The 26,179-nt window shown below is 46.1% G+C and overlaps 1 long non-coding RNA gene across 2 annotated transcripts in view; it reads left to right on the top strand.

The window, feature by feature from the left end:
- Nucleotides 1–26,179, top strand: part of LOC142072599 (uncharacterized) — an 80,101-nt gene that overhangs the window by 5,087 nt on the left and 48,835 nt on the right. Inside the window, exon 2 of one of the 2 annotated variants that reach the window (XR_012669110.1) lies at nt 5,084–5,299. The exons of the other annotated variant lie outside the window; for it this stretch is intronic. This is a non-coding gene — a long non-coding RNA (uncharacterized LOC142072599). The remainder of the gene's footprint in view (nt 1–5,083; nt 5,300–26,179) is intronic. 2 annotated transcript variants of the gene reach the window in all.

The raw sequence follows: 26,179 nt of genomic DNA, 5'->3' as shown, positions 1-26,179 counted from the left end.
CTCCTTTTCTTTCTTCTTACAGACACCCCAAACCCCTGCTGCCCATTTTCTGCTACTTCCCTCTGCTCTCAGGATGTGCTCTGCTCTCACACCCTTCCCCTCCTGCCTGCCTGGCATTTCTGATATCCCCTTTCTAGCTCACCTGGCGGCCCCTACCCTTCTTGTGGAGTCCCCTTCTAGGCTCTCCTCCCGGATTTCTTTTGCAGCCTCTTCCTTCCCCTGCTGCCTGCCAGGTACTGTAAATACCTAGTACACAAATGGCAATATAGGCCTCCGTCCTGGCATGGGTGGAACCCCAGGCGTTATAATGCACAAGCAACTGGAGAGGAATAGAGGGTCTGCAAAGGCTAAGGCCATGGCTCCATGTACAGCACCACAGGGGCACAGCGGTACTGATGCAGCTGCTGCAGCACGTCTAGTGAAGACGCTGTATGCCGACGGGATAAAAAAAACACCCCTGCGAACGGCATAAGCAGGGGTGACAGTAACTTAAAGGACTTACCAGTATGCCGGAGTCCTGAGCGGCGGCGTGGCCTCAACTGGCAGAGGCGGGGCCTTTACATCTAGATGTAAAGGCTCCGGCTGCGGCTGGGAGCCCCGGGGCCTTTAAATAACCCCCGGAGCTATCAGCTGCAGAAGTGGCTGGGGGCTCGGGGGCCCGAGGCTCCAGCCGCTGCTATCGCAGAGGAGCTCCGGTCTTACTTTAAATCGCCGATGGAGCCTTGCCGCCGCTACCCCGGGACTCTGGCAGCAGGGCTCGGGAGGCGATTTAAAGGGCTCGGGGCTCCGGCCACTGCAGGGAGCCCTGGGCCCTTTAAATTACCAGCCTGGGGAAGCCAGTCCGGTACGCCGTACCAGACCGTGCTGGCTTACTTTCACCTCTGGGCATAAGCTACGTCGGCAGGAGAAGCTCTCCTGCCAAGATAGCACTGTGCACATGAGTACTTCTGTCACTGTAACTTCCGTGGCTCAGGGGGTGGAATATTCACATAAGATGCTTTGGAAGAAGGTGCAAGAACCTGCATAACAGACATGTATGGAATAATCTGCTTATGGAAGAAGCTTCTTCGTACCCCCCCCCCCCCCACCACAGTCTGGGCCTGTTTCTATCCCCAGGAAAGCCAATGAGAGTTTTGCCACTGATTTCTGTAGGCACAGGAGCAGGGTCCATGTTACTTATAAATTAGATGGTATCCAGTGGAGATGAGAGGAGCAAACGCAAAGCTCGGGGGCTGCCTGATCCATGCTGGGATGGCTTCCTTTTTTTTTTTTTTTTAACTTTTGTGCATCATTCTTTAGCTGTGCCAAAACACCAGGTTTTGGCTTATCTTGCAAACCCAGTTCACACTGCTCTAAAGTTACTTAAAGCCCTTGGTTTCCTAGACTGAGTTCAGCAGTCTTCTCAATCTGCTAGCCTGCTTTATTTTCTCGTTGAATTTGACTAAACTCCAGGCTGTGATAAGACAACAAAGAGTGAAATCAGCAACCCTTGGAATATTCAAATCGGCTCCAGTTTGTTTGGTTTGGGGCTCAATTTGGAGTGAGAAAACCGGAGCTTGGAGGTGCTATTGGGAATGGGATAATATAGTTGTCTTTCATCTTGGCTCCATCCCCTGTGGCTATGAGAGCTTTCTGCTCCCAGCTGGCCTAACAGCCCTCCTCCCTTTTGGGAGGGGCTGTTTCATCACTGTGTCTGGGGAGGAACATTTTAGCAGGGACCATATGACATGGAGCAAAAGTCGAGGGAACAGATGTTTCTCTCTCAGGGTGTGTGTGTGACTGGGGAAGGGGGGTTCTTTGCAAAGTGTTGAAAAGGGTATAAAATGCCTTTCAATATTTTAAAATCAAAGCCTGGAACAGCTTTTGTTTTTTCTGGTCGTTGACCACAATGTTAACCTGCTGACAACTACACACACACACACACACGTGCGAGCAGAGCTGCTTCTGGCTATTTGTGGGTGGTTTCATGCAACTTTCATAACCATAGACATTTGATTTTTGGCCTTGGAGTAATTCTGGGCCAAATTGGGGGTGTAAACTCCATGTTAAGTGGTGGTGGAACCTCCACTGACTTTGCCTGAGTTTCTTCCGTTTGTACTAGCAGAGAATTTACCCTCAATTTCACTTCTTTCCTAACCCAGGGCCCCTCCCTAGAACACAGCAGGAATGGTTATTGGTATGAAACCTTGGTGACTTCCATTAGCGAGTTGCCCTGTTAACTAATGGTGATACTCTCCCATCCCTGAGCCTTTCACTGATTTCCCTTGTCCTGATTACTTTTATTTATGGGGTATCTTTCTAGTGATAAGCATTTTGTTTCACACAATCTCCCTCTCCAAACCCTTACTTCTCCCAGATTGCTTCAGTTTCTTTTATAAAACTTTGTTTTCTTCTCTTTTTCTGCCTTCTTTTCATTCACAGCTCTTTCAAAATAGCATTTCTGGTTTGTTTAATACTGTATTTTAGAATGCAGATCTGCCACAGACTGGCGGTTGGACTCTCTCCTGTAGAGGTATGTTACTCTTAGCTAGTGGCTGACATATGCTTAGCCCAGTGGTCTCAGATTTTCATCCATTTTTAGTGTTTTTCCTCCAGATATATGCCAAATTCCTCAGTTGATTTTTCTCACAGTCTCTGCTGAATTACAGTTTCAGATCATGCACAAACTGGTCCCCAAGAAGAGGACATTGACTGTTCTTTAAAGTCTCACTCTCCAGCTGCAAATTCAGCTGTTCTACACTCAGATTCCATCTCAGCCGTATTAAGGGTTTTATCCTGCAAGATGCTGAGTAACTTCTGGAGGTGCAGAATACTCTCATTTCCCAGTGAAGTCAGTTGATCCTAAGTTTCCATCTCTTTATAGTCATTCAAAACTTAAGTTGTTCTCGTTTTTAGCTACTAATAAGCTCTTTCTCCTCTGGTCCCCTTTTGTGTCTTGCATCTCTAAGAGGTTATCCACAATGTGCCTGAAATTTGCTTTAACAGTGTTAGTCTAATCCACACTGAGCAGCCAAACTGTGTTAGCTGAACCGGGTATCTCTGTTTGTCTAGTCTGAGTGGGGCTGGAGGTCAAACTGCTTCATCCAAATGTGGAAGGTGCTCTAGACTCTGCCTGTGTTTGTACTAGACTTCTGTTTTCTTACCTTTACCCTCTCTCTCCCTCCAGACTATGGTTCCTATAGACATCTGTTTTCCTTCATTCCCTACAAACCTTCCCCTCTGCTTCATCAGAGCTAAGATGCTCTTTCATATCCTTATTGAGACCAGACTGTATTTGTATACTTCCACCATATAAAGCTGCACTAACTCACTGAGCTTGAGTAATTTTATTTGAATCAATTTTGGGGTGAAATTTGTCTTTATGGGGCACAAGCGTTCTGGAACATCGTCCCCCACTTTTTAATAGCCGTAAGAGCGAGCGACGGGAAGGGGGGAGAAAGGAGTGAATGGGGAGCGGGATCTTGTGGGGAAGAGGTAGCGTAGGAGTGAGACCCTGGTGTGGGGGCAGGGTCTCAGGGGAAGGGGCAATGCGAGGGAGTGGGCTTGGGGAGAAGGGGTGGTGCGGGGGTGGCATGGCGGGGGGCAGGGCCATGATTTGGGCACCTGTGGCCCCCCTCACTTTCAGGGTGCTTCTGGTGCTCCTGCTGGGGCTCCTTTCATGAATGCGGGTTGTAAACTGGCCAATTTCTTAGCAAGCTGCAAATGGCAAGCTATGCCAGGCTCCTTATTACTCATATTACAAATGTACTGAGAGACCCCAACTGAGATCAGGGCCCCGTTGCGCTCAGGGTTGTACAAATGCAGAGTTAAAGACTGTCTCTGTCCTGAAGAGCTTCCAGTCTAAGGAGACAGAACAGGCAAGGGGGAGAAGAAATGAAACGTTCTCCCCATTCTATAGATGGGGAACTAAGCCCTGGTCTATACTAGGGACGGGGGGGAGATCGATCTAAGTTATGCAACTTCAGCTACGTGAATAACGTAGCTGAAGTCGATGTACTTAGATCGACTTACCGTGGTGTCTTCACCGCGGTGAGTCGACTGCTGCCGCTCCCCCACCGACTCCGCCTGCACCTCTTGCTGCGGTGGAGTACAGGAGTCGATGGGAGAGCGCTCGGGGGTCGATTTATCGCGTCTAATCTAGACGCGATAAATTGATCCCCGCTGGATCGATTGCTGCCCGCCCATCCGGTGGGTAGTGAAGACATACCCTGAGACATAGAGAGATTAAGACCCAGATCTTCCAAGAGGGTTAGGTGCATAAATTCCCTTGACATCAATGAGAGTTAGGCACCTAAACACCTTTGACAATCTGGGTCTCTGTGACTTGTTTAAGGTCACAGAGGAATTATATGATAGAGTCAGAGCCTTGAACCCTTTATCTCATGAGTCCCATGAGGCCATCCTCCCTCAGCCTCAGCCAGCCCACTAACATTGGAATATCCCACATGATCTCAGCTAATTTGCAATACTCTTGTTTGGATTTACTCCTAGTCATTGGAGACAATGAACTTCACTTGTTAGGGTCGAGCACAGGCAGGCCTAGGACAGCGTTCTCCTGAGCAGATCGGCCCAGTGGTTTTTTTCAAAACCTGAACTTTTTCAAACATCATGAAAACTTTAGTGGTTTACAGTGCTGCAACAAAGAGAGCTAGTCCTCTGGAGAAGGAGGTCAGTTAATAGCACTGATAGTTCATACATATATATTTAATGTGAATTCATTTTGCTTTGAAGGACTGGGTTAGAAAATGTAAAGGTTTCTAACATGGAAAAAGAACATGGCACCTTAGAGACTTACCAATTTATTTGAGCATAAGCTTTCGTGAGCTACAGCTCACTTCATCGGATGTTGTAGCTCACGAAAGTTTATGCTCAAATAAATTGGTTAGTTGCTAAGGTGCCACAAGTCCTCCTGTTCTTTTTGCGGCTACAGACTAACATGGCTGCTACTCTGAAACCTGTCATTATGTTAACATGGAAAAAGCTTTGTTGCAATGTCAGTCTTTGGCTAGTAAGCTAAATAGCTTTAAGTACACGCTGAAGAGTTTTGCTAAAGTTAGGAACTTCTTGGCACTTTCTTTTTCAGTATGTTTAGGAAATCCGATCTGCACAGCAGTTTGTCTTTGCTCCTGGTGTCTTGGACACGAACGTCAGTTGCATTCCTTGCTCCTTTCCATGCTGCTGGCGGAGGCGTTATTGTGGCAGAAGCAGGCACAGATGTGGAAACTCCTTCTCTGCTCCATCCCCTCCAGCACCTGAAGAGAGACAGAATCAGAACTCTCCCTAGGGCAGTAGAAAGCAGGTAAGAGTGAGAGTGAGAAGAGGAACTTGACTATCAAGCATAGGCACTGACTCCATGGGTGCTCTGGAACCGGAGCACCCATGGGAAAAAAAGTGGGTGCTCAGCACCCACCAGCAGCCCTGCTGATCAGCTCCTCTCCCACCCCTCCAGCCCTCCCGCCTGCTGGCGGGCCCCTCTGATCAGCGCCTCCCCTTCCCTCCCAGCACCTCCCACCTGCCACAATCAGCAGTTCAGCGGCATTCAAGAGGCGCTGGGGGGGGGGAGGGGCAGGAGCGGGGACAGGAAGAGGCGGGGAGGGGGCGGAATGCGGCAGGAAGAGGTGGGGCAGGGGTAAGGCCTTGAGGGAAGGGGCGGAGCGGGGAGAGGGGCCTGGGGCAGAGCGAGGGTGGAGCACCCCCCTGGGAACGGGGGAAGTTGGCACCTCTGCTATCAAGTACTGCCTGTGGGTTTCCCCTCATTCAGCTTTGAGGATCACCCCTGTCCCTTGCTTTCACTCTACACCCCTCTTACTAGTCACTGCCCCTGCCCTTCAGGTTGAGGAGCGCTGGCTGGAATGCTCTTTAGCACTCAGCTGCTCCCTGGGATTTAGCAGATGGCATTTTCTATTTGGGTGGAGCTGCCAAGTGAGTCCAGCCTATGTTGAGATTTCGGGGCACGCCCTGCCCGGCCTGCCTTTGAAGTGCTTTTGGGGAAAGCGCGGGTCATAAAACGTAATGGCAATTCGCAGCACGGAAGGTCATGAAACGGGGGATGAAACCCTTCCTGCAGCTGCATCAGCACAGTCCCATTTCATACGTGCCTCGAAAAGCTCTCTGAGGGGACACGGATATTCCTGGCAATGTGCACACCGTCTCTCAAGAGTACTGGCACAAGCAGGAAGTGAGAGGTAGGGGCTGGAGGGGATAGCGAGGAAACGTGCTCAGCGAGGTAGATCAGCACAGCAGCTTTAAGAACTGAAGCGCAGATCCTCAAAGGTATTTAGGCTCCTAACTTCAATTGAAATGAACGAGTTAGGGGCATATAGAACTTTGAGGATCTGGGCCTGACTGCTTAGTTGAACTGTCAATCAACAGTATAACTTCTGATTGGATGGGAAGCACTGCTGCTGATCCCCAGTCGCTGATCAGAGCAGACATAAGCTGTAATGTCAGCCCCACGCATTCAAATATCATGATATTGGTTTAAAATAATGAGATTTTTTAAAAAGAATCCTTTTTGGGTTCTCTTGATTTGCCTTCTGTTTTTTGAGACTTTAGGGTTTGTAATTCCACGCTTTTCTTTGCAACCATGAGGGTTAGCAACTTTTTGTACAAATACAGTGAAAGCTGAGAGTCTTATGAAATCACATGACTCCAGCAGCGCTGGCTTCAAGCAAAAGCACCAAATACAGTGAGATTTTCTTTCTTAGAAGCTGTGTTACTTCTCTCTAGTTTGCAGTTTTGTTGTAGCCATGTCGGTCCCAGGATATTAGAGAGACAAGGTGGGTGAGGGAATATCTTTTTATTGGACCAAGTTCTGTTGATGAAAGAGACAAGCTTTTGAGCTTACACAGGTCTGGGAAACTTAATCAGAGTGTCACAGCTAAATAAATAAATTGATAGAACTTCCCAGACCGGAAGAAGAGCTCTGTGTTAGCTTGAAAGCTTGTCCCTCTCAGAAACAGAACTTGGTCCAATAAAAGATATTCCCTCACCCACCTTGTGTCTCTTAACATTAATATTAGAAAGCCACCTTGTTAGATGCTGAAGGACAGCTTTGGAGTTACGTCAAGATCTATCTTCGGTACTACATGCCACTGTTACCGTAGTATCCAAATTCCTCACAATATCTAATGTATTTAACCTCACAACACCCCGGTGAGGCAGGGCACTACTATTAGCCCCATTGTACAGATGGGACTTGAGGCACACAGAGGCTAAGTAACCTTCCCAAGGTCACAGAGGAAGTATATAGCAGAGCAGGATCTTGAACCCAGGTCTCCCAAGTTTAGACCATCCTTTCTCTCGTGCTGTGGTTATGGTGAACACGGTTGTAGCCAAGGAACAAATGAGAGGAAGGTCAGACTCCCAGGATTCAGAGGCGCATCCATGGTTTTGGATGTTTATCAGAACTGAAACTGGTGGGTTTTGAGCCATGCTGATCCTGAACAGTTCACAAAATGAATGATGGCTGTTACTGGTGTCATTGGACAATGAGTGGAACTGGTTCTGACTGTGCTAAGAGAGTGACACACACAGTGCTTGAAAGAGACTGATCTTCATTTCCTGGACTCACACACATGACCAGTAAAGCCTATGCCAGGGTGCTGGAGAGGAGGTTACACCTGTTAGTTGAACCTCAGATTGAGGAGAAACAATGAGGATTCCATCCCGGCCGTGGAACAATGGACCAGCTCTTTGCTGTCTTGCAGATACTCGAGGGGTCATGGAAGTTTGCTGATTTTGTTTTGTAGATCTGGAGAAGGCATATGACCGTGTTCCGTGAGATGTCTTGTGGGAAGTGCTGTGGGAGTATGAGATGCTGGTGCTGTTTTTGCGTGCTATCTGGTCCCTCTACTCTCAGAGTGAGAGTTGCGTTCGTATTCTCGGCATTAAGTTGAGTTCGTTCAAGCTGGGTGTTGGACTCTGCCAAGGGTGTGTCTTGTCCCCACTCCTGTTCGTGATTTTCATGGATAAAATATCAAGGTGCAGCCAAGCTGTGGAGTGCATCCGATACGGGGACTCGGAGGTGGCATCTCTGCTGTTTGCAGATGATGTTGTCCTTCTTGCTTCTTCAGACTGCAATCTCCGATGCGCACTCAAATGTTTCACTGCTGAGTGTGAAGCGGCTGGGATGAGGATCAGCACCTCCAAATCAGAGGTCATGGTCCGCTCCTGGAAAGAAGAGGACTACTCTCTCCAGGTGAGGGGGGAGCAGCTGCTCTTATTGGATGAGTTCAAGTATCTAGGGGTCTTGTATGTGAGTGACAGTGAGCGTGAGATCAACTGGCGGATTGGTGCAGCAGCAGCTCTGTACCCATGTCTGATGGTGAAGCAGGAGCTGAGTCCTCAGATGAAGCTCTCAATTTACAGGTCACTCTACGGCTCCATCCTCACCTGTGGTCATGAACTTTGGGTAATAACCAAAAGGATGAGATTGTGGGTACAAGTGGCGGAAATGAGGTTTCTCCACAGGGTGGTTGGGCTTACTCTCCAAGACAGAGTGAGAAGCTAGGCTATTCAGGAGGGCCTCAGAGTAGATACTCTGGATCAAGAGGAGTCAGCTGAGGTGGTTTCGGCACCTGATAAGGATGCCCCTGGGAGGCTTCTGTTGGATCTATACCAGACATGTCCCACTGGGCAGAGGCCCTGAGGCCAACCCAAGACACACTGGAGGGATTATATCCCTCTGCTGGCGTGGGAACACTGGGGAATCCCCCGGGAGGAGCTGGAACTTCCAGAGGGAAAGGTCTGGTTCTCCCTACTCTTCATGCTGCCGCTGTGACCCTCACCAGGAAAAGCGGCATAAAGGAAAAAGAAGAAGAAGAAAGTCACATGGCCAGGGTCAGCACGTCAGAAGATGAATACCTCGGTCACATCCCATTGCAATAACTGGAGCTACAGCAAATGTACATCTTGGAAAGTCCACATTACAGACAGTGTAGATCTCCATGCCCTTCACTGACAATGTCACTTCGGGCAGTGTGTTTCCCCCTGGAACTATTCAGCAGAAATCTTGCAAGAACTTGGGCCTGATAACTGCAGTCTCCAGAGAAATCTCAGCAGATGCCTCTCTCCCCAAGGTAGGGATGTGCTTCTCCCACGTGGGAGTCACTGGATGGTCTGAAAAATGATCAGAGTACAGTCTTCTTCCAGCGTGCCTGAAGGGCTGAGGAATCCTGGCTGTCAGGCCCTTTCCTTTCCCCTGCCGAGGAAGGAGTAGGAAGATCTCTGGAGTAGAGAGAGAGGGTAATTCACTGAAGAGCTTCTGTGTATTCTGACTCAATCGGGTTTAAAAATCTTAATGGAATTTTCAGCCGCTTATACAAAAATGACAAGAGACTGCACTGAAAATTCCCACAGCTGGCATGCATCATCACGTCTGCAGGTCTGTCAGTTAGACAGCTTAGTAGTGGGAATTCTGCCGCTGCTTAGAAAGTAAAGTTGAAAGACAAGTAAAGAACACCTAGTATCTTGTTAATAAGCACTGCAACAGACTGGTGAAAGACAATGGGTGATATACTGGCCCAGTGGTAGTTCTGCCAATTGACTTCTCTGGGCCCAGGATTTCCCCTCACATATCTGCGCTGAAGAATTTACGATCTAAGTCTCTGCTTCTGCCAAGGCTTATGCAGGTACCTTCAAGTACCTGACCGGTTCTATCAAACTGTTAATATTTGCTACCTGTTACAGTGCTTATGACTGAGAGCTGCTCAGGGGTTAAAAGCAGTCAAGTTAGGCTGATTGGGGAAGCAGCCACAGGTGTGGCCAGCTCAGTCAGGGCCCAGCTGGCCCCTATAAGAGGGCTGTGGGCCAGAAGTTGGAGTCTCACTCTAGCCCTGGAGTGGGAAGGGCTAGCTGCCTGAGGGGATGGTGAGCAGGGGCAGAGCAGAGCAAGAGGAGCTGGGGAGCTCTAGCCTGGTAACTTCCCAGGCTGAAGGCCTTGTTGAAGAGAGACAGCCTGGGAATAAGCAGAGGCAATTGGTCCTAACCCTTTGCCAATGATGCGTGGCCTTTACAGACTGCAGTCTGCCCCAATGAGTGGGGGCTAGATAATGACTGGCAGTAGCCACTGGGGCAAGGTGGGTTCAGTGGGTTGGGGGTTCCCCTGGGAGGGGAGACCCAGAGTAAGGGGGTACTGCTGAGGGCAGAACCCTGAGGTAAAGAGGCACCAGGGTCTGGGAGGGACATGGGGCCAGTTGCAGGTGAGACACTGGCTTGTGGAGGGCATGCCATATGCTGGAAAAGAACTAATTTCCAGATGACCAGCAGGAGGCGCTGCACTGGTGGGTTGTCGCTTTGCTAAAGGGCTGTTCATTGAACCACCCCCTTCTAGGGTGACCAGATGTCCTGATAATATTGGGACTGTCCCGATTTTTAGGTCTTTGTTCCGTGTCCTGACCGATGCACGGTCGGGATGCCATTTGTCCCGATATTGTGGGTTTGGCTGCTCCGGCTTTTTTTTGCTTCCCCCAGGTGTCCCGATAATTTCTCCCTTACATCTGATCACCCTACCCCCTTCCCCCCAATTTTTGCTGTAGGAACAATCTTCTGGCAAATGAATCTCTTCACAGCACCCTTTTAGTGTTAATGTAATAAAGCTCCTAGCAGGTAAATGATTTTGCCCTCCCTAGTCATTACCAGGCACTTGCATTGAGTCTCCTTCAGTGGCCGCCGAAGCACTGCAAGCCTGTCGCGTAAATTACCTTTGAAGCAGTAGCATTTTCAATGGGCGATTCTGTCACTAGACTAGAAATCCACTCACATTTCAAGGAGCCACCAGCCACAGCACAGATCTGTGTCCATCAGCGGCAGCCCAAAGGCCATTGTAAATTCGTTAGCCTCCTCTCTGTAACTAACTGTGTATTGTAGTGGGCTTTCCCTATACGCTGGAGTTAAATTACCAACACTAACGTAGGGTGAGATTAAGGATTTCAAGCACTGCCCTGGAATCCTATGAGAGCTATTTAGTTCTTGGCCTCCTTTCTAGGTCACTGGGTCTAAGGTGCCGCAAGTACTCCTTTCCTTTCTGGGTCACTGTTGACTCTCGATGTAACGCCCAATTCCCTGTAGCCAGTTGTCAATCCTAAAACCCCTCTTGAGCAGTGGCTGATAATGACTTTGGCCACCAACTGGCTGCACTGATTGATGCTTTCCACCACCCTCCCTTTGGAAATCAAAGGCCTAGCATAGAGATAATGCAAAACCCAGCCAGGCTTTCATCTCAGAGCTCCCTAATGATGTGCTCCTAATGAGTAGACCTTTGCTATGCAGATTCACACATTATCCTTCTCTATATTGTTGTATGCAGCCTTGTTGTGGCCTGCAGGTCCCAGGATATTAGAGAGACAAGGTGATATCTTTTATTGGACCAACTTTGGTTGGTGAGCGAGACAAGCTGTCCAGCTCCACAGAGCTCTTCTTCAGGCCTGAGACAGCTAAATACAAGGTGGAGCTGATTGTTTAGCATAAATAGTTACCACAGATTTCAAGGGACTGTTCCATTCACCTCACCCACTTTGTCTCTCTGTATTGTTGTAGCAGCTCTGGGTGGGGGGAGTGTGGGTCCCTTAGCATATGAAAGCTGCCTCTTGCACAGGACTACAAGCACGGCACATTTCAGCCAGCCTGAGCCACAAGCTTCTGCCAAGTCATGATGTATGAGACATGAAGGTCAAAAGTTCAATTTGACAATCCACAAGGTTAGCTGATGGTCACTTCATTTGTGGTTGTTTGTCCCCAAATTGTCAAGCCGGCGTTTAGGTTTTGGTGATGGATCTGACTCCTCAATTAAAGCCTGACATTTGCCCCTTTGTTTCTATTTCTAGAGGGCCCGATCCAGAGCCCAGTGAAATCTTCCCATGAACTCCAATGGGTTTTGGATCCATCCTACAAGGAATATGTAGCTTTCTAGAGCCTGCTTTTCTGTGTTTGGTGTTATGACTATCTTACAGTTCCATGAGATGCTGCTGTTGCTGGGGAGTGCTTATGCTCCAGAGCACGGTCTGAAATGTATGTGTCCTGTTTCTCGTTTACATCTCAGGTTCCTTTCCCTCGTCCCCACACAATATTTACAACAGATCTTCTTTGGATGGCAGATTGGAAAAAATCTGAGTTGTACCAAACGTATTCAGAGTCTGATGTTTCATAATCCCTTCTTTTAGCTTATCCAAACAAATATATAGCTAATACTTCTTGTGAGGCAGTCTGCTTCCTTGATAACACTGTCCTTATCCAAACAAAAACCCCTTTTAAATATTTCACTGTTTTTTTCCAGGGGCGGAGGGAGGGAGTTATTCATCCAAGGGCTTGATTTTGCAGGATACTCAGCTGTCAGGGTCCAATCCAGAAAAGCAATTAAACATGAACATTGCCCCATAGAAGTCAATAGGACTATGTGGATGCCTGAATTACACACATGCTCATGTGGTGTGCTGGGTCAAGGCCAGCGGGCTCAGCACCTAGCAGGATGGAGCCCTGGGTGAATAACTTTTTAATGGCCAATGAATGGAGTTTATTTGGTGAGATTTGGCTAATCTGATTAAATGCCAGTTTGTCCCCTCTGAGGTCTGCTCTACGCAGTTTTTGAACCAGTGTAAATATTTCAGTTGGGGGGGTGATTTAAAAAAAATCAACAAAATAGTTACATTGCTACAACTGCTAGTGTTATCCCTCCCCACACCTCCTGACTGCTGCCACCAAGGAGTGTGTGTGTGTGTCTCGAAGATTCTGTCTCTCCCTCAGCCTTCTTGCTGCTGTGAGGGGGTGTCTCCATTATTCTACTCCTGTCCCAGTTCCCAGTCTTTACCCCTCCTCCCCAGTGAACAGCTCCAGCACCTGCCTTTCATGCTGCTCCTGAATTTCCCAAGGAGAAGTAGAGTGAAACTGACAATCTATTTCATGGCTGCCCATAGGGTTCTGGACAGCAACAGTGAAAATGGACAGGACTGGACAGTTTTCATTTGGCAGAGTTCTGAGCAGCAGCAGAGACGCAGTAGCTGTCTGCCTGCAGACTCAGGATGGCAGCACTGCAATGATCTAAACACAGATCCCATTTTTGCTAGTGCAGGGGTCTCAACTATGCAAAGCATTAATTCTTTATGAGCTCTTCTATGGTATGCATGAATCTAGTAGCTGCCTGCGCCACAACGCCCCTGCGAAGTAGGGAAATACTATCGCTCCCATTTTACAGGTCCAAGTTGAAGCAGAGAGAAATAAGAGCCTGATTTCTGGAAGTCACTAGGAGCTGTGGGTTCCCAACAACTTTTGCTGAAGGTCAAACAGGGAGCCTGCGGCAAGGCCAGGAAGAGCCACTGAGTCCCAGGGGAGTGTTTTAAGCACAGGGACATCGTTCTCTCACTGCGGGGAGATTTAAGGCTTCTCAGCACCTGAGAAAGTCAAGCCCAGAAGGGCTGGTTCACTAGAAATGATACGGAGCCTTTCCTGTCGACCTACAAATGGAGCCACAATAGGCTCTGGCAAATTCGGACTCTGCAGAGGCAAGATAGCCCTGCAAGTTGCAGAAATATATTTTAAAGCCCGTTTCCTGGGGCTTTCTGCAGAGAGCTGCGAGGGGACTGAAATTTCATTAGCGAACATCTCTGCTCGACTCACCGCTAATCTTGACCCCCCCGCCCAGAGGCAAAATCTCAGTGTAACATGGAGAGAAATGTCGTTTTCCCCTGGACGGCGGTGAAACTGGGAGGCAGAGTAGAGATTGCTGCTCTCCTTAACTCTAGATGTAGCAGTTTAGGGCTATGTGATTCCTTAATGTTTCTCCCTGGAAAATCCGGCCTTAAAAGCAGCACGGTTTCTGGGAATACACGGCATGGGAATTGTCTTCCAAGGTTGTGGCACAGGATATTTCTACCTTTATGGAGACTATACTGGCATAGCTACTCGGGCATAGACCCGTAGTGTAGACACAGCCTATGCTGACAGAAGGAATTTTTCTGAGGAGGTAGGAACGCTGCCTCCCCAAATGACATTAGCTATGTTGACAGAAGCTCTCTTCCCTCCACGTGGTTGTCAGTTTAGCTACATTGGTCAGGAGCGATGTCCGCTCACTAAAAGTGGGGAGGCCACTGGTGCCTGAACTGTGGCCTCGCCCCCGTGCCATCCCTTCTCCCTGAGGCTCTGCCCCCGCTTGCTCCTCTCCACCCCATTCCCACTGTCACTCACCCTTACGGCCTGTAAAAAGTGATGGGGCCCTGTTCCCTCCCTGTTCCACTGCCCCTGACGTTGGTCAGGGATGTGGATTTTTCATGGCCCTGACAGACCAAGTTATGTTGATATAACTTTCAGGGGTAGCCCAAAATCTGTGTGTTAAATTAGCCATAGACTCCCTGAAAAGATGGCCGGGGAGAAAGGATGATGATGATGTGGTCTGCAAATCAGATCTGGGTTCCACTAAACCTCCTCTCCTGTGTGTCCGTGGGCAAGTTACCCCACCTCCCGGTGGCTCCATCCTCCAGTTGTAAAATGGGGGTGATGATGCGGACCTACTTGTTCTGCAAGCATGCAGAATAGCTGGCTGCAGCCCAGGGAATCAGCCACACCAAACTGAAACTGGAATGGACGTGATTTTTCTCTAGGGAAGCAAATAAACTGTCTCCATGCTTTGTCCGCATGTAGCATATTTTGGGCTATGTTGCCTGTGCATATTTTCTCCTTCCCCTCTTCCTCAGAGTTTGTGCTGAAGGCCTCTGGGCTGCAGCAGAAGGAATTGTGGGGGTTAGGGATTGCTGGGCCCCTTATTACCTTGGGTCCAAATGTTTGAGGCTGCAGCGGTGGCTTGTGTGATCCCAATTGTTACTGTTTTCTAGAAGGTTCTCCAAGCTTAGCAGGGCTGTGAATGTGCAGCAGAAACACCTTCAAAGGTCTGCAGCTACTGTTAAGTAACTTCTCTTGATTATGAAGTCTTTAGCAGTTAGCACTATATTTGTCCAGCCACCTAGACTTATTTACTGTTCATTTCCTTTCCCCATTTTAGTCTCATGTTGTCAATATTTCCATGTAGTTCTGTAGATGATATGTTCCAGAAAATGATTTTATTTTTTTGCAGGCAGCCTGATTATCTTGCCATTTCCTTGGTGCCAGAAAATCTGGAGGTAGAAAAACAGGCTTCTCATATTTTCTTGCTGATACAATTTTGTTTGCAAAGTCATAAAGATGTGAGAGCTGTAATGAAATGCATCCAACCACAGAATACTATGTACAAGAAATAAGATAATCAGATCTCCCGTTAAAATCATGAAAGCGCAGATAGGCAGATTGTAGTCTCTGTAGGACAGTATTGGCAATGTCCAGCTGGGTCAGAGGAAGGAAATGAACCAACAAATCTTCCTAGAGGAAAGATATAATGCTAGTCGCACTCCTTCCTGCGCTGAGTCCCAGTGGAAAAGGAAAATTAGCAGTTTTCACAGGCTACTCTTGCAAAACAAAATTCAGAACCAAATGCTGCAGGGAATCGTTTTCATTCTTCTGGAAAAGTTCCAAATTGAAAAACCTCTGGACTCATGTGAGAAAATTGATGAAAGACATAGCAAAGGGATAGAGTTCCCAAATCACTGTCGGCATGGTGGAAAGGAACTGTCCTGGTTTGCTGGTTTGAAATTAAAGACAGATACTTGTTCTGAATCTTTGTGACTGCAGCCAATACATATGTTATTCCTATGGTAGCAAAAAAGCATCCCCAACCAAATTCTTGCTAAAAAGAACATGGGTCACAAAAAAAAGAGAAACGGACAGGCTTACTGCCTCTATAAGGGCAAACTACTGAACTACTGGAGGAGAAATAGAGCATACTAATGCTCTCCATACTTACTGTAACCTTTGCTGTATTCAATTAGTCGACCTGGCCCACCCAAGTAAATAGGCATTGCAAAATGTGACTTGCCTGCCTGGTGCGAAAGTTGCAGATCACTCGAGACATCTAGATAGACTTATGTGTAGTGCTAGGTGGTCGTGGTACATGTATGTACCAATGACATAGGGAGGGATAGGAGAGAGGTCCTGGAGGCCAAATTTAGGCTGCTAGGTAAGAGCGTGAAATCCAGGAAATCCATAGTAGTAGTCTCTGAGATGCTCCCAGTTCCACACGTAGGGCCAGTGAGACAGGCAGAACTGCAGGATCTCAATGCGTGGATGAGACGATGGTATAGGGAGGAGGGGTTTAGATTTATTAGGAGCTGGGGAATCTTTTGGGAAAGGGGGAGCCTATACAGGAAGGATGGGCTCCACCTAAACCAAAATGGAACCAGATTGCTGGCACTTAAATTTAAAAAGGTCGTAGAGCAATTTTTAAACTGAGGGCTGGGGGAAGGCCAACGGGTACGGAGGGGATGTGGTTCGGACAGAGACATCCCTGCGGGGAGGATCTATTAATGCAGATTGTCTATGTCCTAGTAAGGAGGAGAGGATGGAAGATGATAAAATACAGGTAGGATCTGATGAGAAACAGTCAAATGAAAAGTGGTTTCAGAGTAGCAGCCGTGTTAGTCTGTATTCGCAAAAAGAAAATAAATTGGTTAGTCTCTAAGGTGCCACTAGTACTCCTTTTCTTTTTTCAAATGAAAAAAGTCTCATTCAATTATATCATGTAATGGGAGACAGCTAAAAAGTGACAAGTTTTTAAAGTGCTTAAATACCAATGCTTGATGTCTAAATAATAAGATGGGTGAACTTGAGTGCCTCCTATTAAATAAGGATGTTGATATAATAGGTATCACAGAAACTTGGTGGAATGAGGATAATCAATGGAACACAGTAATACCAGGGTATAAAATATATTGGAAGGACAAAACAGGTCATGCTGGTGGGGGAGTGTCACTATATGTGAAAAAAAGCGTAGAATCAAATGAAGTAAAAATCTTAAATGAACCAAACTGTACCATAGAATTTCTATGGCTAGTAATTCCATGCTTGAATAATACGATTATAGCAGTATGCATATATTACCGACCACCAGACCAGGATGGTGATAATGACTGTGAAATGCCCAGGGAGATTACAGAGGCTATTAAAATAAAAAACTCAATAATAATGGGGGATTTCAACTATCCCCATATTGACTGGGTACATAGCACTTCAGGATGGGATGCAAAGATAAAGTTTCTTGACACCTTACATGACTGCTTCTTGGAGCAGCTAGTCCAGGAACCCACAAGAGAAGAGGCAATTCTTGATTTAGTTCTAAGTGGAGCATAGAAGCTTAACTTATATGTATATGCCAAATTAAAAAACATAGTAAGAGAATCAAAAAAGAGCCACTGTGGTTAAACAACAAAGTAAAAGAAGCAATGAGAGGCAAAAAGGTATCTTTTAAAAAGTGGAAGTTTAAATACAAGTGAGGAAAATAGAAAGGAGCATAAACTCTGGCAAGTGAAGTGTAAAAATATAATTAGGAAGGCCAAAAAAGAATTTGAAGAACAGCTAGCCAAAGACTCAAAAAGTAATAGCAAAATTTGTTTTAAGTACATCAGAAGCAGGAAGCCTGCTAAACAACCAGTGGGGCCACTGGACGATCAAGATGCTAAAGGAGCACTCAAAGACGATAAGGCCATTGCGGAGAAACTAAATGAATTCTTTGCATCAGTCTTCATGGTTGAGGATGTGAGGGAGATTCCCACACCTGACCCATTCTTTCTAGATGACAAATCTGAGGAACTGTCCCAGATTGAGGTGTCATTAGAGGAGGTTTTGGAACAAACTGCTAAACAGTAGTAAGTCACCAGGACCAAGAGTTCTGAAGGAACTCAAATGCGAAACTGCAGGACTACTAAATGTAATCTATCATTTAAATCAGCTTCTGTACCAAATGACTGGAAGATAGCAAACGTGACGCCAGTTTTATAAAGGGCTCCAGAGATGACCCCAACAATTACAGGATGTTGGGGCAAACTGGTTGAAACTATAGTAAAGAACAAAATTGTCAGACACATAGATTAACATAATTTGTTGGGGAAGAGTCAACACGGTTTCTGTAAAGGGAAATCATGCCTCACCGATCTACTAGACTTCTTTGAGGGGGTCAACAAACATGTGGACAAGGGGGATCCGGTGGATATAATGTACTTGGATTTTTGGAAAGCCTTCGACAAGGTCGACAAGGTCTCTCACCAAAGGCTCTTAAGCAAAGTAAGCAGTCATGGGATAAGAGGGAAGGTCCTCTCATAGATTGGTAACTGGTTAAAAGATAGGAAACAAAGGGTAGGAATGAATGGTCTATTCTCAGAATGGAGAGAGGTAAATAGTGATGTTCCCCAGGGGTCTGTACTGGGCCCAATTCAACATATTGATAAATGATTTGGAAAAAGAGGTAAACAGTGAGGAGGCAAAATTTGCAGATGATACAAAACTATTCAAGATAGTTAAGTCCCAGGCAGACTGTGAAGAGCTACAAAAGGATCTCTCAAAACTGGGTGACTGGGCAACAAAATGGCAGATGAAATTCTATGTTGATAAATGCAAAGTAATGCACATTAGAAAACATAACCCAACTATACGTATAAAATGATGGGATCTACATTAGCTGTTACCACTCAACAAAGAGATCTTGGAGTCATTGTGGAGAGTTCTCTGAAAAAATCCACTCAATGTGCAGCAGCAGTCAAAAAAACTAACAGAATGTTGGGAATCATTAAGAAAGGGATAGATAATAAGACAGAAAATATCATATTGCCTCTGTGTAAATCCGTGGTATGCCCACATCTTGAATACTGCATGCAGATGTGGTTGCCCCATTTCAAAAAAGATATATTGGAATTGGAAAAGGTTCAGGAAAGGGCAACAAAAATGATTAGGGGTGTGGAGCATCTGCCATATGAGGAGAGATTAAAAAGGCTGGGACTTTTCAACTTGGAAAAAAGACAACTTAGGGGGTATATGATAGAGGTCTATTAAATCGTGACTGGTGTGGAGAAAGTAGATAAGGAAGTGTTATTTACGCCTCATAACACAAGAACTAGGAGTCACCAAATGAAATTAATAGGCAGCAGGTTTAAAACAAACAAAAGGAAGTACTTTTTTCACACAATGCACAGTCAACCTGTGGAACTCCTTGCCAGAGAACGTTGTGAAGGCCAAAATTATAACAGGGTTCAAAAAAGAACTAGATAAGTTCATGGAGGACGGGTCCATCAATGGCTATTAGCCAGGATGGGCAGGGATGGTGTCCCTAGCCTCTGTTTGCCAGAAGCTGGGAATGGGTGACAGGGGATGGATCACTTTATGATTACCTGTTCTATTCATTCCCTCTGGGGCACCTGGCATTGGCCACTGTCGGAAGACAGGATACTGGGCTAGATGGACCTTGGGTCTGACCCAGTCTGGCCGTTCTTATGTGTTTGCACCATGTGGCTAGAATACAGAATCCTTCCACCACCTCCACTGGAATGCCATTGGAGATGCTCCCCCCCACAGCTACTATACCAGTTCCGCTACGTAAAAACAGGGTTAGCTGGTAGATCCATGTAGCTGTGGTATACACTGGTCATTGCCCCACACTTGCCAACTTCCTCTGCATTGCCCTGGCTGGAACCCAGGAGTTCAGCACCATGCTGTCCCTGGGTACAGAACCTGCTTCATGGGTGGTCCTTGGCTTTCCCACCCTTGTAATGGTGGAATCACACGTTCTGCTGCTTTTTGTGTTGGCGGGTTGGAGTGTTTGCTATTTTATACATCAGTCTCTCTCCTGAAACAACAAAATACTGTGTGGAGTCAGTTTGGTTCTGTTTTCCTCTAATTAAAACTGGGCAGATGTGCCAGTTAGAGCCATGCAGGGGTTTTTACTTATCACAGAATGGCAATATATTGTTTCCTCCAAGCGGCAGAATCTTGAAGCATCATTTTCCAGCCTCCCGCAGGGCCCAACTTTGAATGACAGCTCTACGCTCTGCCGAGAAAAATCAGTCTGCAGAAAACTCTCTGCAGAATGGAGCTCTTCCCAAGGATTCAGCTGCCCCTGGTGGCCCTGGGGAGCATGTCTCAGAGCAGACAAAAGAGAAAAGAATACCTGCCTCTCTGCTATCATGTCTGTGGGGGATGGTTTGCAGATGTGAGCTGTGCAAGGTCAGAGGTTAATAGAGATAAGTACTGTCCCTCTTGCCACTCAGCAGAGGAACACCCGACTTAGAGAGTGGCAAACTCTCCCTACGGAGCAGTATGCAGCTGTGCTAGAAAGGGCTTAATGGTTGGTGACAGGCATCCTGTATGTGAGGTTTCAAAGGGATTCTGCTGCAGTGCTTCCTCCTCCTCGATGAATGGCTGACTTTCACTCTGACAGGTTTCAGAGTAACAGCCGTGTTAGTCTGTATTCGCAAAAAGAAAAGGAGTACTCGTGGCACCTTAGAAAGCTCAAATAAATTGGTTAGTCTCTAAGGTGCCACAAGTACTCCTTTTCTTTTGACTTTCACTCTGTCTCTCTGCTGTATCCAGTGTGAAATGGCCAGGCTAGGCCACTGCAGTGGGCTGGGCCGCTCTTCCCTGCTGGTTTGTGTTTAGGTCAGACCTGCTTCCCAGGAACGCGGGCTCTGATCCAGCACTGCTGCAGGGCACAAGCACCGTTTTGTCTCTAAACATCTTGTCTGCATCTGGGAAGAGAAGGAAATTTCTGTACATGAGCCTTTCATCTGTGCTGAAAGGGGCTTTGCGGCATGTTGACATAATAGAAGGTGGTTATTTACATAATGGGAAAAGGGGTTGAAAAACCTCACAGGATTTTGGGGTTTTCTGGGGGGAAGATGGATCCAGAGGGTTATTTTTAAAATGACGGTTCCTTGTTTTTCAGACATTTTGGGCTGATTTATACCAGCTGAGAATCTGGCCTTTTCTATTAACAGATCTATGGCATGGGCGTTTGTGTGCCTATAATACCATGTCGGATTAGCCAGGCATGTGTGACAGAGCTGAGTTTTCACACGTTTTTCATTTGATTTTTATCACTTGCTTGAGCACAGAAATTTCCGTGCAATTAATCAGACGATGACACATATTTACTAGCAGCCAACGATTAATTCACTCATGGTTCTGATTATGCTGATGGCAAATGTATCCATTGCATGTGTAAAACTGAGCAAAAATGAGATGGAACAAGAGCTGAATTTCCTACTGATGTGACTGTCAGAAGCACATAGATCATCTGTCTGTATAGAATGCCCGGGGTACAACATTGTCCCAAATTTTATAGTAATACATAGCTGCTTCATTAGCCCCTAAAACTGAAAGAAAAGTTATAGATAATTAAAAGCAATAACCAGTCCTAAAGTATAAATGTGCTAAGCCAGATCCTTTATTATTTTTTGTTCATTCATTCATATTATGGTAGGATCTAGGAGTCCCTGTCAAGAAATGGGGCCCCATTTTGCTAGATGCTGTAGACAAGTAGGAAAAGAGACTGTCTGCCCCAGACAGCTCTCAGTCTAAATGTCACGCAGACACACACATGCACCCCCCAGTCTCCTTCTGATCCCCATACGGTGGAAATGTAAGATCTGCAAAGAAGCCTCCACTTTTCCAAACAAAGGCAAGACAAACACAGGAAACTGAAGTCTAGAAGTGAACTTGATGTCACTGTGGCAAACCCAACAATTATAATTTAAAATCCCTGGAGTGGAGATGGAATCAAAACGCAATCGGCCCCTATGAATAAAAACGTACAGTTGTGTCATGCTTTGAGCATCCTTTGTGGATCATCGTGGAAGGTGATTTATGCTAAATACAAAATGCTTCTCTGCTCTTCCCACCTGAAATTGCCAGAACTGAACTCTAATTATTTCGCTGACTGTGGCAGTGAAAATACAGCAATTTTACTGGGAGAGAAGCTTTGGTTTTCTAGCAGTCCCTTCCTACTATAAATCAACAATAGGCAGCTGCATCCACTTGCTCCTTGGGATAGAAAAATATACCCTGCTGCTAGACAGCAACATAGGCTCCAAAAACATCATGGGATCAAAGGGCACTGAGACTTATCCCAAGCATAATCAAAACAAGCCCGCCAGCTCTCCTGAACAGTTTGTTTGTTTTAGCCGTGGCCTCCGTGTCTGTCCCAGCTGCAGGTGATGGATTTAACGGCATCATTTGTTCCATATCTTAGTTCATCATTAAAGTCTCTTCTTCATACATGAGCACCTTGATTGCAGGTATCTTTCTATAAATCTGTATATAGCATGACTACGGGGATCAAAGTTTCAGATGTAATGCAAAGACAGCTCTAATCTATTTTCTGAACATGCTGGGGTCCATCTGGTCTATTTCATATGGGATGAAAGTGTAACCTTTCATTTCCTCTTTATCTACCCACGAGGCCCTTCTTAAGGAACATCTATAGTGTTGCCCAAAATATCAGTTTCCGGATGTGCCAACAGCTGGGAATAGTCTTGGTGAAAAAGTGTTTGGTTTTTTTTCACTCCGCTTAGACTCACTCCTCAGCAGAAAAAAGTGTGTCCCTGATCTGTCCCGCTATTTTCTTCTATTGGCAATGCTTTATCCAGTGTATGAATTGCTCCTCATACTTCCTAGAATTAGATTACGCTTTCTTTGGAAGCAGAGCGTGAATGCTATGCTTGTCTCCAGGAGGTCAAACATCATTCCGGCTTCCCAGGAACAATCTGCAAAGCTGCCAAGTCAGTTGTTTTTCCATATAGTTTGTAGACTTTTGGCCTATTCTACAGGGGAATGTACTGTTGTTTTCTGATGCTGCAAGCTCCAGGCTCAGAGCAGGGAGATTTCATGGGATCTCAGAAAGTGACTGGTGTGTGGGAAGAAATAGCCTCAGCACTAAATGTTTCAAAGCTGTCCTTTCCTCTGTCAATTTTACTCATGATTCTTGTTCTTTTGACTGTATTTCTGTTATATGAAAGTAACCTGCAGCTTTTCATATGTTGGTTACGTAGTAACTGACTAATAGGCCCATACTAACTCTAACACAACCAAAACAATATTTCCTAAATATATTGTATAATAACACAACCAAAACAATATTTCCCAAATGTGTCATAGAGCAAAGTTTCTGTCCATCAAAAAGCGAAACTCTGATGATGGTTTTTACCATTGATGTTTAGCTCCAAATACTCACAGGGCCCAGTTCTGCACTTAGCCTATTAATTGACCTGGGTATGAATGGGAAACCTATTTAAAAAACCCCATGTCAATTTCACTGAACAAGACCTTAATTGAGATGTGAATCATGAAAACACATGCACACACAGAGTCCTTACACAACCATTAATAATCACAGGTTAGCTTACAGCATCCTAATGGAGCTGACTTGCCTTCTTCGTGTCTAAATTTCATGGTACATTTTGGAAAGACAACTGTAGGCAAGCCCTGTCTCCTCAGTGCCATCGGCTCCAGGGCTCAGCAGTCCTCTTTGCTGGACTTACAAAGAGAATACAGCTAAGTGAGGAGGCTTTTGCATGAATTTCATTTCCCATTTCACTGATATATTGAATTTTTATGGGCTGCAGTGTGGCGTGGTGTGGCCTGAGCCACCAATGACTAGTTAAAGAAACAGCACTGACCATGGGTAATATTGATTCTGGGTTTTTTGACTTGATGCCTAAAGACTGTAAAAACTCTGGGTCAAAATCACTGCTAGCATAAGTGGGCAGAACATCCGGACTTCCATGGGAACAGCATCTATGTCCCACTGATGAGATGAATGTTGTATGCAGGCTGAGCTAGTAGAGGATAACAGCCTACTATTGTTACTAGTTAGGAAAACTGCTCCTTTGGCCAAAGGGTTATGCTTCCTTGATGAAGGCTGTAGGTTCAAACCCTCCTGATGTCTATAGTGGGGCGTTGTTACACACCCACTTAGGCCAGCAGTGAATTTTCTCAAGAGGCAAGATGACCATTTGGCTTTGATTGTCCAAGACTTTGTTTTGTAACTTCTTGATCTAATGCAGCACTGTCCTTTTGTAATCAAAGCAGCGGACAACTGTTTATCAGATATAAACTCTATTGCTATGAATTATTAGTATTACAATTGTGCAGCGAGGACACACACCGCGTTCGCACTCCATTGTGCTTGGTGTTATGTACACGCCCCATGACCGAGGACACAGTAAGAGACAGTCCCTGCCCCCAAGAGTTTGCAGTCTTAGTAGACAAGCCAGACAAAGGATCAATTAATCCCATACGACAGATGGGAAAATGAGGGGCACAGGGATTAGGTGAGTTGCCAAGGACACACAGGAAGTCTGTGGCAGTGCCAGGAATTGAATCTAAAGTCTCGAGTCTCAGCACTAATGGACGAACGACTCTAAGTCTCGCTTCAAAATAAATCTTCGCTCAGGTCTCTGGTCATCACAATAGTAAGAAATGATTTCTTTCCTTGGGGCACTCCTTGGGCCAAGAGAGGAGAGTGCTGTTTCCGTTGATGTAACTGACCTCGCTCGGGGTGACAGTTGGGTTTGAACCCTGGCACCTGGATTTGTGCTGGAAATGGCCCACCTTGATTATCAGACACATTGTGAAGAGAGGGATCACTTTAGATAAGCTATTACCAGCAGGAGAGTGGGGTGGGAGGAGGTCTTGTCTCATGGTCTCTGTGTATATAATGTCTTCTGCAGTTTCCACAGTATGCATCCGATGAAGTGAGCTGTAGCTCACGAAAGCTTATGCTCAGATAAATTGGTTAGTCTCTAAGGTGCCACAAGTCCTCCTTTTCTTTTTGAGAAGTGAAAATGTGAACCTCACCTGCTCAGGCTAAAAGCTTAAGCCCATTAGTTTGTAGGCCGCTTCCTGTGGACCTGCCGAAGAGGAGGCCCTGTAATACAGTTTATAAGTGGTTTACACATCATCATGGGAGGAAGTACAGCATGGTGGTTAGGGTGCTGGCCTAGGAGTCTCAGGTTTGAGTCCCTGCTTTGCCATAGACTTCCTGTGTGAGTATAGGCCTCAGTTTCCCCCTCTGTAAAAATGGGGTTCCTGGAAAGGAGAGGGGTAAAGTTAGGCTAAAACCCACTAGTTGAAATGATGCCCTCATAACTGAGTTGGCCATGGGGTGTCTACACAGTTGTTACTCTGCTGCTGGAGAGATCTGACGTTTCAAGGAGATGCAGTGAAGAGCAAAGCAAGGAAATTCCTTCAGGCTACTTCTTTATAGCTGGCCCCCCATTGGTCCTTGCTCTGTCTGGTCAGCAGCAGCCTTGCATACTTTAACAAACAATTTCTAAATTTTCAGTTAGCTGAATATTTTGAGCGTATGTGTTTAAGAGGAACGAGAAGGGTCATGTTAGCATCTCTCTGTTCAATACAGATACTGTTCAGCCATCTCTCGCTTTTCTTATGGTGGTTATGGGGAATACATCAATTTCAAATGTGACTAAGTAAGATGTAATGGATCAGAGCCAGTATTTCAATACTGCAACGAGTTCTCCCTCCTGGAATCTCTATTGCCTGGCTTTGTAGAAAGCCACAGGTAGAATATTTCATAAACAGCTGCTCCAGAAGCTTCTAACATGACTATGTAATAGTTATTATAGCAAATCAAAAGCAATTTCCGATTCTCAACGCATAAATGTGGTGAATGAGGCCCTAGATAATCTTTAGCTTGTTCAGATCCAAACCCTGGGAGCACTCTGAGGTGTGCACACTGTGTAAGACAGAAAGCCTTCCTTTATCTGAGCCTTAGCACAGCAGGAAACAGGAGCGTAGCAATTCAATCTCATGTTGCTGCTGCAAGCACAATACAATTAGAAATCCCCGCTGCAGGATAGATCCAGCGTCAATCTGCTAATGCAAATAAAAACCTGCATACAGCTGCAGCAGGCTGTGCGCGTCCTTGGGAGACCTTCCTGAAAGGTGATTGTGCTAAATGGAATACTTTGCTGGTCCCCACCTGAGCTATAATCATTTCATCAACTGCAAGTGAAAATAAGGCAGTTTTATTGTTAGAACATCTTTGGTTTATTACTGCTCATTTCCTTGTCTAAATCAGCCATAGGCAGCTGTACAGTGGTCAGATTTAGGGGGACACTGTCACTTATCTTAACCACACATGTGCTCACAGAAGCCTTTCTTTAACCCTTGAAAATGCTTCTCAGACCTCTGCTGTGTTGTTGAATGATGTCTTGATGGTGGTGATTTGGAGCCACCTGTTGGAAAGGGGGTACACGTGGACTATGCAGTCTGGGACACCCTAGCAGCTGCCATGCCTTGGTTCCCCAGGGGAAGAGCT

Source organism: Caretta caretta, chromosome 6 (assembly GCF_965140235.1).
Source record: "Caretta caretta isolate rCarCar2 chromosome 6, rCarCar1.hap1, whole genome shotgun sequence".
NCBI classification, from domain to species: Eukaryota; Metazoa; Chordata; order Testudines; family Cheloniidae; genus Caretta; species Caretta caretta.
This window is presented reverse-complemented; position numbering and strand designations above follow the sequence as displayed.